Here is a 12,122-nt window from a genome sequence, read left to right as displayed (position 1 = left end):
AGGAAAGGAATAATTTTAATATCAACATAATTCATGTTGTGTGTTTGAGAGAAGCACCTGAAGGCAAAGAGTAAGAGTGCCACAGAAAACAGGCTTTATTTTAAAAAAAGGAGGCTGATATCAGAGGCTGGCGCTTTTCTCCGGCAAAACCCCGAGCCGGAAAAAAGTGGCAGCCATGTTCATGCAAATGCCGCGGGGGATATTTAAATCCCCCGCGGCATTTGCAATTCCGACTGGTCTCATTAGCATCCCTTTTCCAGAAAGGGGTGCCAATGTAGACACAGCCCAAATGTATTGCTTTAAATTTAGAAATAGTAGCTTTAAACTTCTTTTATTTCTGTGTGTGTTAATGACCTTGTGGGCAATACATCTTTGTGTGCATATTACTATATATTGTTAGGGTGCAATAAAAATCACAGGTACTTAAGACATCCAAGAGAGGAAGTACGTCAAGGGGCTGCTGTCAGGAGAATTGTTGTGGTGAATTCCTGATACACATGACATCAGTGGGAGTTTTATCACTGTATTCAGTGGGGCCAGGATTTCACCCCTGCTCCTGTCCCTGACTCAAACTCTCTGAATCATTATTTGATTTCAGCTAAGTCATTTAACCTTCTGTTTCTTATCTGTAAAATAAATGAAATAGTAATTCACCTACCTCTCAAGGCTTTCATGAGGTTTAATATACCAAAAGTGAAGTGTTGTGATAAATAAGAAGACTTCAGTCCTTTCAGCTAAGAGAAGTACTTCAACTCTTAGTCAATTCTGGGAAAAAATTGTTTCTTGGTTGCCTAATGTTTATTCCCCCTCCCATTCTTCATCTTTGATAGGTAGAAATGTGTTTGCAACATTTTTAAGCCAGTGGGGACAAACAGAATTTAAAGGCGAATATGACCAGTTGCATTAAATTCTTCCATTCCCTTTCCAGTAGTCCTTCTTTCACAAATCACAACTATTGAATGCTTTTAGTGCCTCAAGAAAGGAGGAAGAATTAAATCTCAAGGAAGAAGTTAGAATTCAGCTGCAATTTTTATCATGTTAGATAATGCTTCTGTTTAAAAAAGACAGACACTTTTTAGTGTAAATGAGTAGGTTATTATACAGTTGGGAAAAAAGAATGCAGGCCATGTGTGTAGGATGGGGGTGCACAGGTGACTCCAAAAAAGATTTTGGGGAATAATGTGACCAAATGTGATGCCATATACACAAAAAGTAATGCAATCTTACGATATAGAAAATGCAATTCCAAGCAGGAGTGAAGGTTATTATACCTCTATGTATGGCACTGGTATGTATAGTGCTGGACTACTGTATTCTCTTCTTGAATTGTGGATACCAGATAGAGGTTGATAAATTGAAGAGGTTTCAGAGATAAGCCAGAACAATGATTTAAGAATTGGAACGTGTCTTCTGTCTACACATCAGGGCAAAAGTTGAATTAAGCTACGCAACTTGAGCTACGTCAATTGCTCAGCTGACACTGAAATAGCTTATTTTGGCTTCTGGTAGTGTCTACACAGTAGGAAGCCTGAGGAAGAACACTCTTCCTTCGACTTCCCTTACTCCTTGTAAAATGAGGGTTACAGGAATCAGAGTAAGAAATCCTCCAGCTCAACATTATTTTGACATTATGTCGAAATAACTGCTTGCTGTATAGGCACGGAATATGTTATTTTGGAATAATGTCAGTTATTCCAAAATAATACTGCTGTGTAGACGTACCCCAGAGAGATGTGGGGCTCAATTTATTTGGCTTAACTTTATTTAACTTAACAAAGAAAAGATTAAAGGGTGACTTAATAACTAGCTACAGTGGGAAGAAATATTTAATAATGGTAATTCAATCTATCAGAGGAAGCTATAACACAAGTCACTAGCTGGAAGTTGAAACTAGTCAAATTCAGACTGGAAATAACACATGAATAATTGACAATGAGAATAATTATCCACTGGAACAACTTACTGAGCATTGTCATGGATTCTGTATAACTAACAATCTCTAAATCAAGAGTATCAGAGGGGTAGCCATGTTAGTCTAAATCTGCAAAAGTGGCGAGGAGTCCTGTGGCACCTTATAGACTAACTGAAGTATTGGAGCATAAGCTTTCGTGGGCAAAGACCCACTTCATCAGATGCATGTAGTGGAAATTTCCAGAGGCAGGTATAAATATGCAGGCCAGAATCAGGCTGGAGATGACGAGGTGGATCCAATCAGGGAGGATGAGGCCCACTTCTAGTAGCTGATCTGGAGGTGTGAATTCCAAGAGAGGAGAAGCTGCTTCTGTAGTTAGCAAGCCATTCACAGTCTTCGTTTAATCCAGAGTTGATTGTGTCAAACTTGAAGATGAACTGTAGCTCAGCAGTTTCTCTTTGAAGTCTGGTCCTGAGGTCACATTAATACCACCCTATACTGAAAGCCTACCGACCGCTATGCTTACCTGTATGCCTCCAGCTTCCATCCCGGACACACCACACGATCCATTGTTTACAGCCAAGGACTGAGGTACAACCGCATATGCTCCAACCCCTCAGACAGAGACCTACACCTACAAGATCTTCAACAAGCATTCTGTAAACTACGATACCCACACGAGGAAGTGAGGAGACAGATTGACAGAGCCAGACGTGTACCCAGAAGCCTCCTGCTATGGGACAAGCCCAAGAAAGAAACCAACAGAACACCACTGGCCATCACCTACAGTCCTCAGCTAAAACCTCTCCAACGCATCATTAGTGATCTACAACCCATCCTGGACAATGATCCTTCGCTTTCACAGGCCTTGGGAGGTAGACCAGTCCTTGACGACAGACAACCCGCCAACCTGAAGCATATTCTCACCAGCAACTACACACCGCACCATAACAACTCTAACTCAGGAACCAATCCATGCAAGAAACCTCGGTGCCAACTCTGCCCACATATATACACCAGCAACACCATCACAGGACCTAACCAGATCAGCCATACTGTCACTGGTTCATTCTCCTGCACACCTACCAATGTAATATATGCCATCATGTGCCAACAATGCCCCTCTGCTATATACATTGGCCAAACTGGACAGTCCCTACGTAAAAGAATCAATGGACACAAATCAGATATTAGGAATGGCAACAAACAAAAACCTGTAGGGGAACACTTCAATCTTCCTGGACATACAATTGCAGATCTAAAGGTAGCCATCCTGCAGCAAAAGAACTTCAGGACCAGACTTCAAAGAGAAACTGCTGAGCTACAGTCATCTTCAAGTTTGACACAATCAACTCTGGATTAAACAAAGACTGTGAATGGCTTGCTAACTACAGAAGCAGCTTCTCCTCTCTTGGAATTCACACCTCCAGATCAGATACTAGAAGTGGGCCTCATCCTCTTTGATTGGATCCACCTCATCATCTCCAGCCTGATTCTGGCCTGCATATTTATACCTGCCTCTGGAAATTTCCACTACATGTATCTGACGAAGTGGGTCTTTGCCCACGAAAGCTTATGCTCCAACACTTCAGTTAGTCTATAAGGTGCCACAGGACTCCTTGCTGCTAAATCAAGAGTGGATTTTTTCTAATAGTTATGCTCTAAGAATTATTTTGGGGAATAGTTCCCTATGGCCTGTGTTTATATGAGAGGTCAGACTTGACGACAAGCAAGGTTCCCCCAAGTTACATGGTAGCAGGGCCCTGTAGATGCTTAATGAGCCCTGGCCCAGGGCTCCACACACAGATCTTCCAGGATTGAAGATGGACATTTCTTCCTCAGCTACAGCAGGAGCTCCCTGATGAGGACAGAGTGATGAGTCTCTCACAGCCAGTAGGGAGGGAAGACGTCCTTACCAGCTGGGAGAGACTCCTTGCTCTGTCCACATCAGGAAGCTGCTGCTGTTGGTGAGGGAAAAGTGTCCCTCCCCCAGCCAGGTAGTTCTGTGCACAAAGCCCTGAGCTCCTAGCTGGTCAGGGCTCATTTAGTAGCTGCGGGGCCCTGCTGCTGGGCAGCTTAGGGGGACCTTTGATCACAATGATCTCCTCTAGCATTAGAATTGATGGATGTTTGTATAGGGAAAACTCTCAGACAAATTGTTTTGTTAATAATGTGTATTGGGGAAAATGTGCTGAATCTGCTATACTGGTTGAAGTTATATGTTACAGCTGTAGTTAAGGGTTTAAATGCTATTAGAATTGATCAAGGAATACAAAGGCACTGTGATATGGTTCCTTTATCAAGGGTACCATTAAATGTTTTTCCTTTTCTGATGTTGTGAATACAGGGGAGAATGAAGGCCTCCTGTTCAATGCTATACTGATAGATTTGGGGTAAAAAACGTGTAGCTATAATTTAAAGTGTGATATCTCCAGACTCCCTCATGCCTTCTGTGTGTGCAGAAAAACACTGCTCCTGAGGCTGAAACTGTTTGTCCTCTGCAATAAACGTCAATGTATGGTCCTTTAAATACTTGCATACTAGTGTATGTACATTTGAGAGACTAATAAGACTGACAGGAAAAAAACAACTGCATGGCTCAGTAGAAAATAAACAGATCTTCTATAATGTATTTGATACTCCATATGCACAAACTTCATGGCTTAGTGAAAATGGAACCTGTACTGTCAACACCAAATAATCATACCAGCTGAGCTAATGTAGTAATTCATTAGTAAGTCACAGCATCTCTTCTTCAATTCAGGCCAATCACTGTGGGATTGTCTTGAGTGTTTACTGTGTGCTTAAAATTCACCATGATGCTTCATCTACAAAAGTAGTAATGTCTTCTCCAAAGTATGCATTCTGTTCTGTCAATGAAAGGGAAAGTTCAGCTTTTGACATTAGGTTGATTTGCCATAAGGCCATACTGAAGAGATCTGATAAAAAAATGTCCATTACTTTTTGTCAAAAATGTGGCCTTTTCTGAAACTGAAATAATGAATGTTTTCCACTATTCACAAAATATCCATACTTTTCAATAAAACTTATTCCTGAATATCTCACATGATATCAGGCTTTCAGGAAAAAATATTTCTTTATAATTTCCTATTTTAAAAACCCTCTAATTCTAGAGTTGGCTTCAAAGATTGTCTAATGAAACCAATGAGCATTACAAATGAATACCACTGACCCAATAGGATGACAGAAACAGAAGTTTCCTCAGCAGTCAATTTATGTCCTACGTAGAAGTTTCTGCATTAGTAATGGCTTCTTCATAAGAAATTGATTGTCTTAAGGGATGGGGAAAAACCATTGGCATAGGCAACCAAGAAATACTTTGTCTTTATGTAGGAATTTCAAGATGGCACTTTTGTCAGGTTTCTTGGCAAGCAGGATAGACTAAACCACCATGAGCACATGGGAGTGCATTTACAGTGTAGTCGTATTAGTACAGGTGTTCTATATAATGTTCACATGTGGGAAATATTAATGGAAGATGCTCTGTTTAATCAAATTACTTCTTCAAACTAATGTCCATAGCCATCGAGGTTAACTTATTTGTAGGAAGTCTGGCTTCTCTCCCCCCAGACAGTCCTGATCATTGACTTTTTTAATCTAGCAGGAGGAAAATGTTATGCAGAATAATATAATAAAGAAGGAAGGAAATCTAGGTGCCAAATTTAGGGTTAAATTCAACTCATACAGAGTTTAGAAAAAATGAGATCATAGATATGAGTTTCTTTAAATGATGAATAGGCTACGTGATGCCACAATTTGTTGTTTAGTATTACTTATTTTCCTTAAGTGGCTTACAAAAGTCTGGGGTGTATGTTTTTTATACTGTCTAACCAAGCAAGTAGTCTTTTCAGATTAAACCAAAGAATAGGGCATCTCAATTTTTTTCATGGGTTGCACCACATCTTATTAGAGATAGGCTTTTGGAACTTATTTGCAGAGACACAGGCCATGTCCCCTTCCACTCACAATTACACACCTGCTATTTTTCCATACACCAGCTGCTGTAAATGTAACACTAGAGAAATTTATGTGTATTTTTGTGATAAGTGCTTTAAACAATGTTCTTTTGGAGGCAGCACTGATCTCACTAGGTAACAAGAAACACTTAAGTCCCTTTTCAAAGTTAATGGAAATGCACTTTTGGAAGACCCATTGCCTAGCTCTGTTCAGCATTCTCCACTCCCACACATACCTCCCATCTGGTCCTTTTTCTCTCTGCATGTATTTTCATGCTCTGTATTTCCCTTCTTTGGATATGCTGCACTCATGCACATATTTCCTAGTGGACTCCTGTCCTGAAGTTCTGCGAAATCATAAGAACATAAGAACATAAGAAAGGTCCATCTAGCCCAGTATCCTGTCTGCCAACAGTGGCCAGCACCAGATGCCCCAGAGAGGGTGGACCGAAGACAACAATCAAGTGATTTGTCTCTTGCCATCCTTCTCCAGCCTCTGACAAACAGAGTCCAGGGACACCTTTTCTATCCCCTGGCTAATAGCCTTTTATGGACTCCTCCATGAAATTATCTAGCTTATCTTTAAACTCTGTTATAGTCCTAGCCTTCTCAGCCTCCTCTGGCAAGGAGTTCCACAGGTTGACTACACGCTGTGTGAATAAGAACTTTCTTGTATTAGTTTTAAACCTGCTACCCATTAATTTCATTTGGTGTCCTTTAGTTCTTCTTATTATGGGAACTAATAAATAACTTTTCTTTATCCGCCCTCTCCACACCACTCATGATTTTATATACCTATATCATATCCCCCCTCAGTCTCCTCTTTTCTAAACTGAAAAGTCCCAGTCACTTTAACCTCTCTTCCTATGGGGCCCGTTCCAAATCCCTAATCACTTTAGTTGCCCTATTCTGAACCCTTTCCAAGGCCAAAATATCTTTTTGGAGGTGAGAAGACCACATCTGTACACAGTGTTCAAGATGGGAGCGAACCATAGTTTTATACAGGGGCAATAAGATATTCTGTGTCTTATTTTCTATCCCTTTCTTAATAATTCCTAGCATTCTATTTGCCTTTTTCACCGCCGCTGCACTCTGCGTGGAAGTTTTCAGAGAACTGTCCACGATAACTCCAAGATCTCTTTCCTGATTTGTCGTAGCCAAATTAGCCCCCATCATACTGTACGTATAGTTGGGGTTATTTTTCCCAATGTGCATTACTTTACACTTATCCACATTAAATTTTATTTGCCATTTTGTTGCCCAATCGCTCAGTTTGGTGAGATCTTTTTGGAGTCCCTCACAGTCTGCTTCTGTCTTGACTATCCTAAACAGTTTGGTATCATCTGCAAACTTTACCACCTCACTGTTTACCCCTTTCTCCAGATCATTTATCAATAACTTGAAAAGGATTGGTCCCAGGACTGACCCTTGGGGGACACCACTAGTTACCCCTTTCCAATCTGAAAATTTACCATTTATTCCTACCCTTTGTTTCCTGTCTTTTAACCAGTTCTCAATCCAAGAAAGGACCTTCCCTCTTATCCCATGGCCATGTAATTTACACAAGAGCCTTTGGTGAGGGACCTTGTCAAAGGCTTTCTGAAAATCTAAGTATACTGTATCTACTGGATCCCCCTTGTCTGCATGTTTATTAACCCCTTCAAAGAACGCTAATAGATTAGTAAAACAGGATTTCCCTTTACAGAAATCATGTTGACTTTTGTCCAACAAATTATGTTCTTCTACATGCCTTACAATTTTATTCTTTACTATTGTTTCGACTAATTTGCCCATTAGTGAAGTTAGACTCACTGGTCTGTAATTGCCAGGATCGCCTCTAGAGCCCTTTTTAAATATTGGTGTCACATTGGCTACCTTCCAGTCATTAGGTACAGAAGCCGATTTAAAGGATAGATTACAAACCACAGATAATAGTTCATCAATTTGCCATTTGAGTTCTTTTAGAACCTTTGGATGAATGCCATCCGGTCCCGGAGATTTGTTAACATTAAGTTTTTCTATTTGTTCCAAAACCTCCTCTAATGACACTTCAATCCAGGACAGTTCCTCAGATTCATCATCCACAAAGGAAAGAGCAGATTTGGGAATCTCCCTAACGTCCTCAGCCGTAAAGACTGAAGGAAAGAAATCATTTAGTTTACCCGTAATGGCTTTATTGTCCTTGATTGCTCCTTTTAAATCCAGTTACTGGTGGTTTTCTCTACTCCATATCCTTTTCTGCTGTAGAGATTATTAGGTGCTCCTCTCTCCATCTCTCGTGGCTGATTTTACTGGTCTCTTGAATTTTCTCTGGAATGAAAAGACTGGATGCCTGTAGCAGCTGCTGGAAGCAAGGAGGAGCCAGAACCACATGGCCAGCCAGTTTATTTCAGACCACCAACAAATGTTCTGCAGACCACAGTTTATCAATTCGAGCCATAGACTGTTTTCTTTCTCAACTCAGACTCTTTGGCAGCAAACAATCTACACTGAGCAAAGAGCTAGAGGGAGGTGGGAAAGCCCAATACTTTTTTCACAGCATGAAGTGCTCTGTAACTCCATCACACTTGTATTCCAAGACAATAAAAATGTTAAAATGGAGTTAAAATTCATTTTTCTCTTGGTAACTAAAGAGTAAAAAATATGGCAAGGAAGAATGTTTTAATTTTCCCAAATCTAGGACATTCAAAATTAAAGTTACATTTAAAAGAAATCGTAACATGCCAAAAATACACACTTCAGGCAGCCATACAATGTTAAATTGGCCTGTAATTACCATGAAATAAACATTGTGTATCATATGATTAAGGCATCTTTCCACCCCGCCGCCTCCTTTTGGCTTCAATATTGACTAAAAAGGGAGAAACTTCCCCATCCCCATTTTTAAAATTCCAAATCTCTTAATCACCTTTACTATTCATAGTAACAGAACACACTGTAGCACCACAAATATTTAATCACTTACCTGGAAACACAGCTGGGTTAGCTTTAAAACATGTTATATTCTTCCTGTGCTTCTTTAGCACTTAACTGGCACTTGCTAATTATGCTCTTCAACTGGAAATAGTATCTTGTTAAAAATATTAAATATTCCAAAAATATAACAAAAATGAAATATTAAACCAATAACCGATAGGTCAAACATCATTTTGTTATGATAGACAAGTTTCTCTACACTTGACAAGAATAAATGGGCATATTGTTCCACCTATTTTTAAGCAGATCTCTACACTGATTTCAATTTCTTCTTAAAAAACAGATGGCCCAATTTGGATCTCTTTAACTATTTTTTTCTTGCTTTTGAAGTGCTGGTGTTTTATAAATATGTGCTAAGTAATTACTTTGTTTAGAAACCTGAACTGTATTTTTTAAATATTTTTGGTTTGGAATAAGATAGTAACTAGAGTTTCTTCTATAATGCATACTGCTGGCTTAAAGCAATTTATGGGGAGTGTAATATTTAATATATTGATATTATTTTTCTATTATGGACCTGATCCAAGGCCACTGAACTAAATACAAATGTTTCTGTTCAGTTCAATTGGCCTAGATTTGACTGTGGGAAAATACTGACTAAAGTTCACTACTGTGCCCCTCAGTGACACCTGACATACTTCCTTCTCCAGACCTTATAATCAGAGAGAAGAGTCTCTTTAACCTCCCTGAGTCTAATTGTCCTCCACAAGTCAACGCCACAAACTTATATTTTGGACTTGTTGTCAGAGCCATGAAATCAGGAGGGATAAAGGAGCTGGTCAGTCATTCATGAACTTGAAGGTATGCAGTTTGAGAAGCCTGTTGCTTCAGGAGAGACACTCAATTCTACCCACCCTAGTTTCCTCCCCAAAAGCTGAACCAGCAGGTGTGCTCATACATAAGGCCTCAATTTCTAAACTTAAAGTTAATGCAAGCTTTGGTTTGCCCCAACTTTGATTACTCAAAAACACCTAGCTTTTTGCACTTACACCCTTAGGAGATGGTGCTTTCTCTGCTGCTAGCTACTACAGAAGGCCAAGATGACTATCATGAGCTGTATAATAAAATAACTGGCCTGCTCAGCCTGCATTCTAGTTCTGGATTTGACATAGGTGAACTTATAGTCATGAGCAAAAATCATTTGGTGGGTTTTGACGGACAACTGGAGTTTTTAGGCTAGTTCAGAGTGACCTCTGGGAAGCTTTTAGCATGCATGTATGTGTTGCACTTCCTCGGACCTGCTGAGGAACAAACGCAGACAAAAGGTGCACTGGAGCAGTATTGCTTTTCGGGTTGTTTATTGGTACACATTCTTAAGAGTAAAGTGATACTCACTGTAGGGGTAAACTGAGGCACAGTACCTGCCTGTCTGTATGCTTCCCCGGCCTGGCCTAATGATTTCGGATTTGAGTACTCAGTTCTGAGCAAGATACCATGGAGTGCCTCAGTTTACCCCTACACTCACACACATACATCACATTCATGCTGGAGGCAGGCTGAAAGTGCGATGTAGATTACTTTTGATTTCGCAGGTGGCTAGAGTTCTGGTCAGGTGTCAGCTTCCCGGAGACTTGACCATGATGTTCCTTGGGATATTCCTTCAGATTTGCAGGAGGCTTTACTTTTTCTAGGCCAGTCTCAGGTTTCTGCTGTGATGTTACATATTGTACAAGAGAAAGAGATTTTCTGTCCGCTTCTCAGTTAATTTATCTTTGTCTGCCTTAAAAGGTCACAGATCCTAAAACTGCCTTTTTTTGAGTATATCTCATTCACACCTCACACACATTCCACGGGTTACATACATATCATAAGAAACATGGTTTCTAGGCAAAATTGGGCCTCATGGCCTTGAGTACAAGAAATTGAATTGTACTAAAGATAACATACCAAAGGCATGGTAAAAAGCTTAATATAAATGCTAATTAAGAAAGCCAAGGTCAAGGAAGAAGGGAAAACCAGTAAGTTAGGGTATGTCTACACTACAGCGTTATTTCAAAATATCTTATTTCAAAATAACGCGTCTACACAAAAAATGCATTTCAAAATAGTGCGTCCACACTGATTGGATGCTGAATCACATTTAGGGCCATCTGGAACTGGTTCCGGCAGGGTATCAGGTCAGAAGTTACCTTGTGGCCAGGGTGGCCAGCAGGGCACACTGGGAAGGGCTGGAGGCCCCCTATTTCAAAATAAGTGTCTATACAGCGCTTATTTTGAAATAGCAATTTTGAAATTGGCACTATTCCTCGTGGAATGAGATTCACCAATTTCAAAATAAACCCTCCACTATTTCAAATTAATTTCGAAATAGCAGTTGGCTTGTGGGAAAGTTATTTCAAAATAATGGCTGTTATTTCGAAATAACTATGCTGTGTAAACATGCCCTCAGACTCCAGTGGCAAGAAGGGAGGGGGGGTCGTGTTTTACTGGTTACAGTATGTTCATCCATTGTTTTAATGTTCTCATTAATTCTTATATCTTAAAATTAAATGTGCTTGCTTAGAATGAGCTGTGTAGGAACTTATAACTGAAGGCAAGATACTAGTCTTAGAGGTTGGCCTGAAGACTAAACATAAACTGGACTTTTAAGGCAGTCTTACTTGATGGGGATATCTTAGAATCATAGATTAGGGTTGGAAGAGACCTGAGGTGGAAATCTAGGCAAACCCCCTGCTCAAAGAAGGACTAGCCTCTAGGGATGGAGATTCTACCACCTCCCTAGGCAACCCATTCCAGAGCTTTGCCACCCTCCTGTTGAAATATTTTTTTCCTAATATCCAACCTAGACCTTCCCCACTGCAACTTGAGACCATTGTGCCTTGTTCTGCCATATGTCACCACTGAGAACAACTTGGTTCCTTCCTCTTTGGAATCCTCCTTCAGGTAGCTGAAAGCTGCTATCAAATCCCCCCCTCACGCTTGTCTTCTCCAGACTAAATAAGCCCAGTTCCCTCAGCATCTTCTAACAGGTCATGTGCCCCAGCCCTCCTAATCATTTTCATTGCCATCCACTGGGCTCTCTCTAATTTGTCCACATCCTTTCTGTAGTGGGGACCCCAAAACTGGACACAATACTACACCAGTGCTGATATTGTCATATAGATCAGGTAGCAATGCAGTTTAAGGAGGGAGTGACAGTGACAGTCAGGAAGGAGTGACATATGGGTCTGTGCCCTGAAGAAGTGCAGGCTGTAAACAGGAATCCTTTAAGAAGATGCCATCTGGAGGGACCACGGATAGGTGAGAGATTGTACTAT

The 12,122-nt window shown here is 40.3% G+C and overlaps 1 long non-coding RNA gene across 1 annotated transcript in view; it reads right to left on the bottom strand.

Moving 5' to 3' along the window:
* Positions 1 to 12,122, bottom strand: part of LOC142830032 (uncharacterized) — a 149,501-nt gene that overhangs the window by 21,322 nt on the left and 116,057 nt on the right. Inside the window, exons 3-4 of the long non-coding RNA XR_012905047.2 lie at positions 8,052 to 8,199; positions 6,126 to 6,236 (exon numbers count right to left, since the gene is read on the bottom strand). This is a non-coding gene — a long non-coding RNA (uncharacterized LOC142830032). The remainder of the gene's footprint in view (positions 1 to 6,125; positions 6,237 to 8,051; positions 8,200 to 12,122) is intronic.

Source organism: Pelodiscus sinensis, chromosome 6 (genome assembly GCF_052426305.1).
Source record: "Pelodiscus sinensis isolate ZL-2025 chromosome 6, ASM5242630v1, whole genome shotgun sequence".
Classification (NCBI taxonomy): Eukaryota; Metazoa; Chordata; order Testudines; family Trionychidae; genus Pelodiscus; species Pelodiscus sinensis.
Note: the sequence above shows the minus strand (reverse complement) of the source record. Positions and strands in the feature narration are given on the sequence as shown.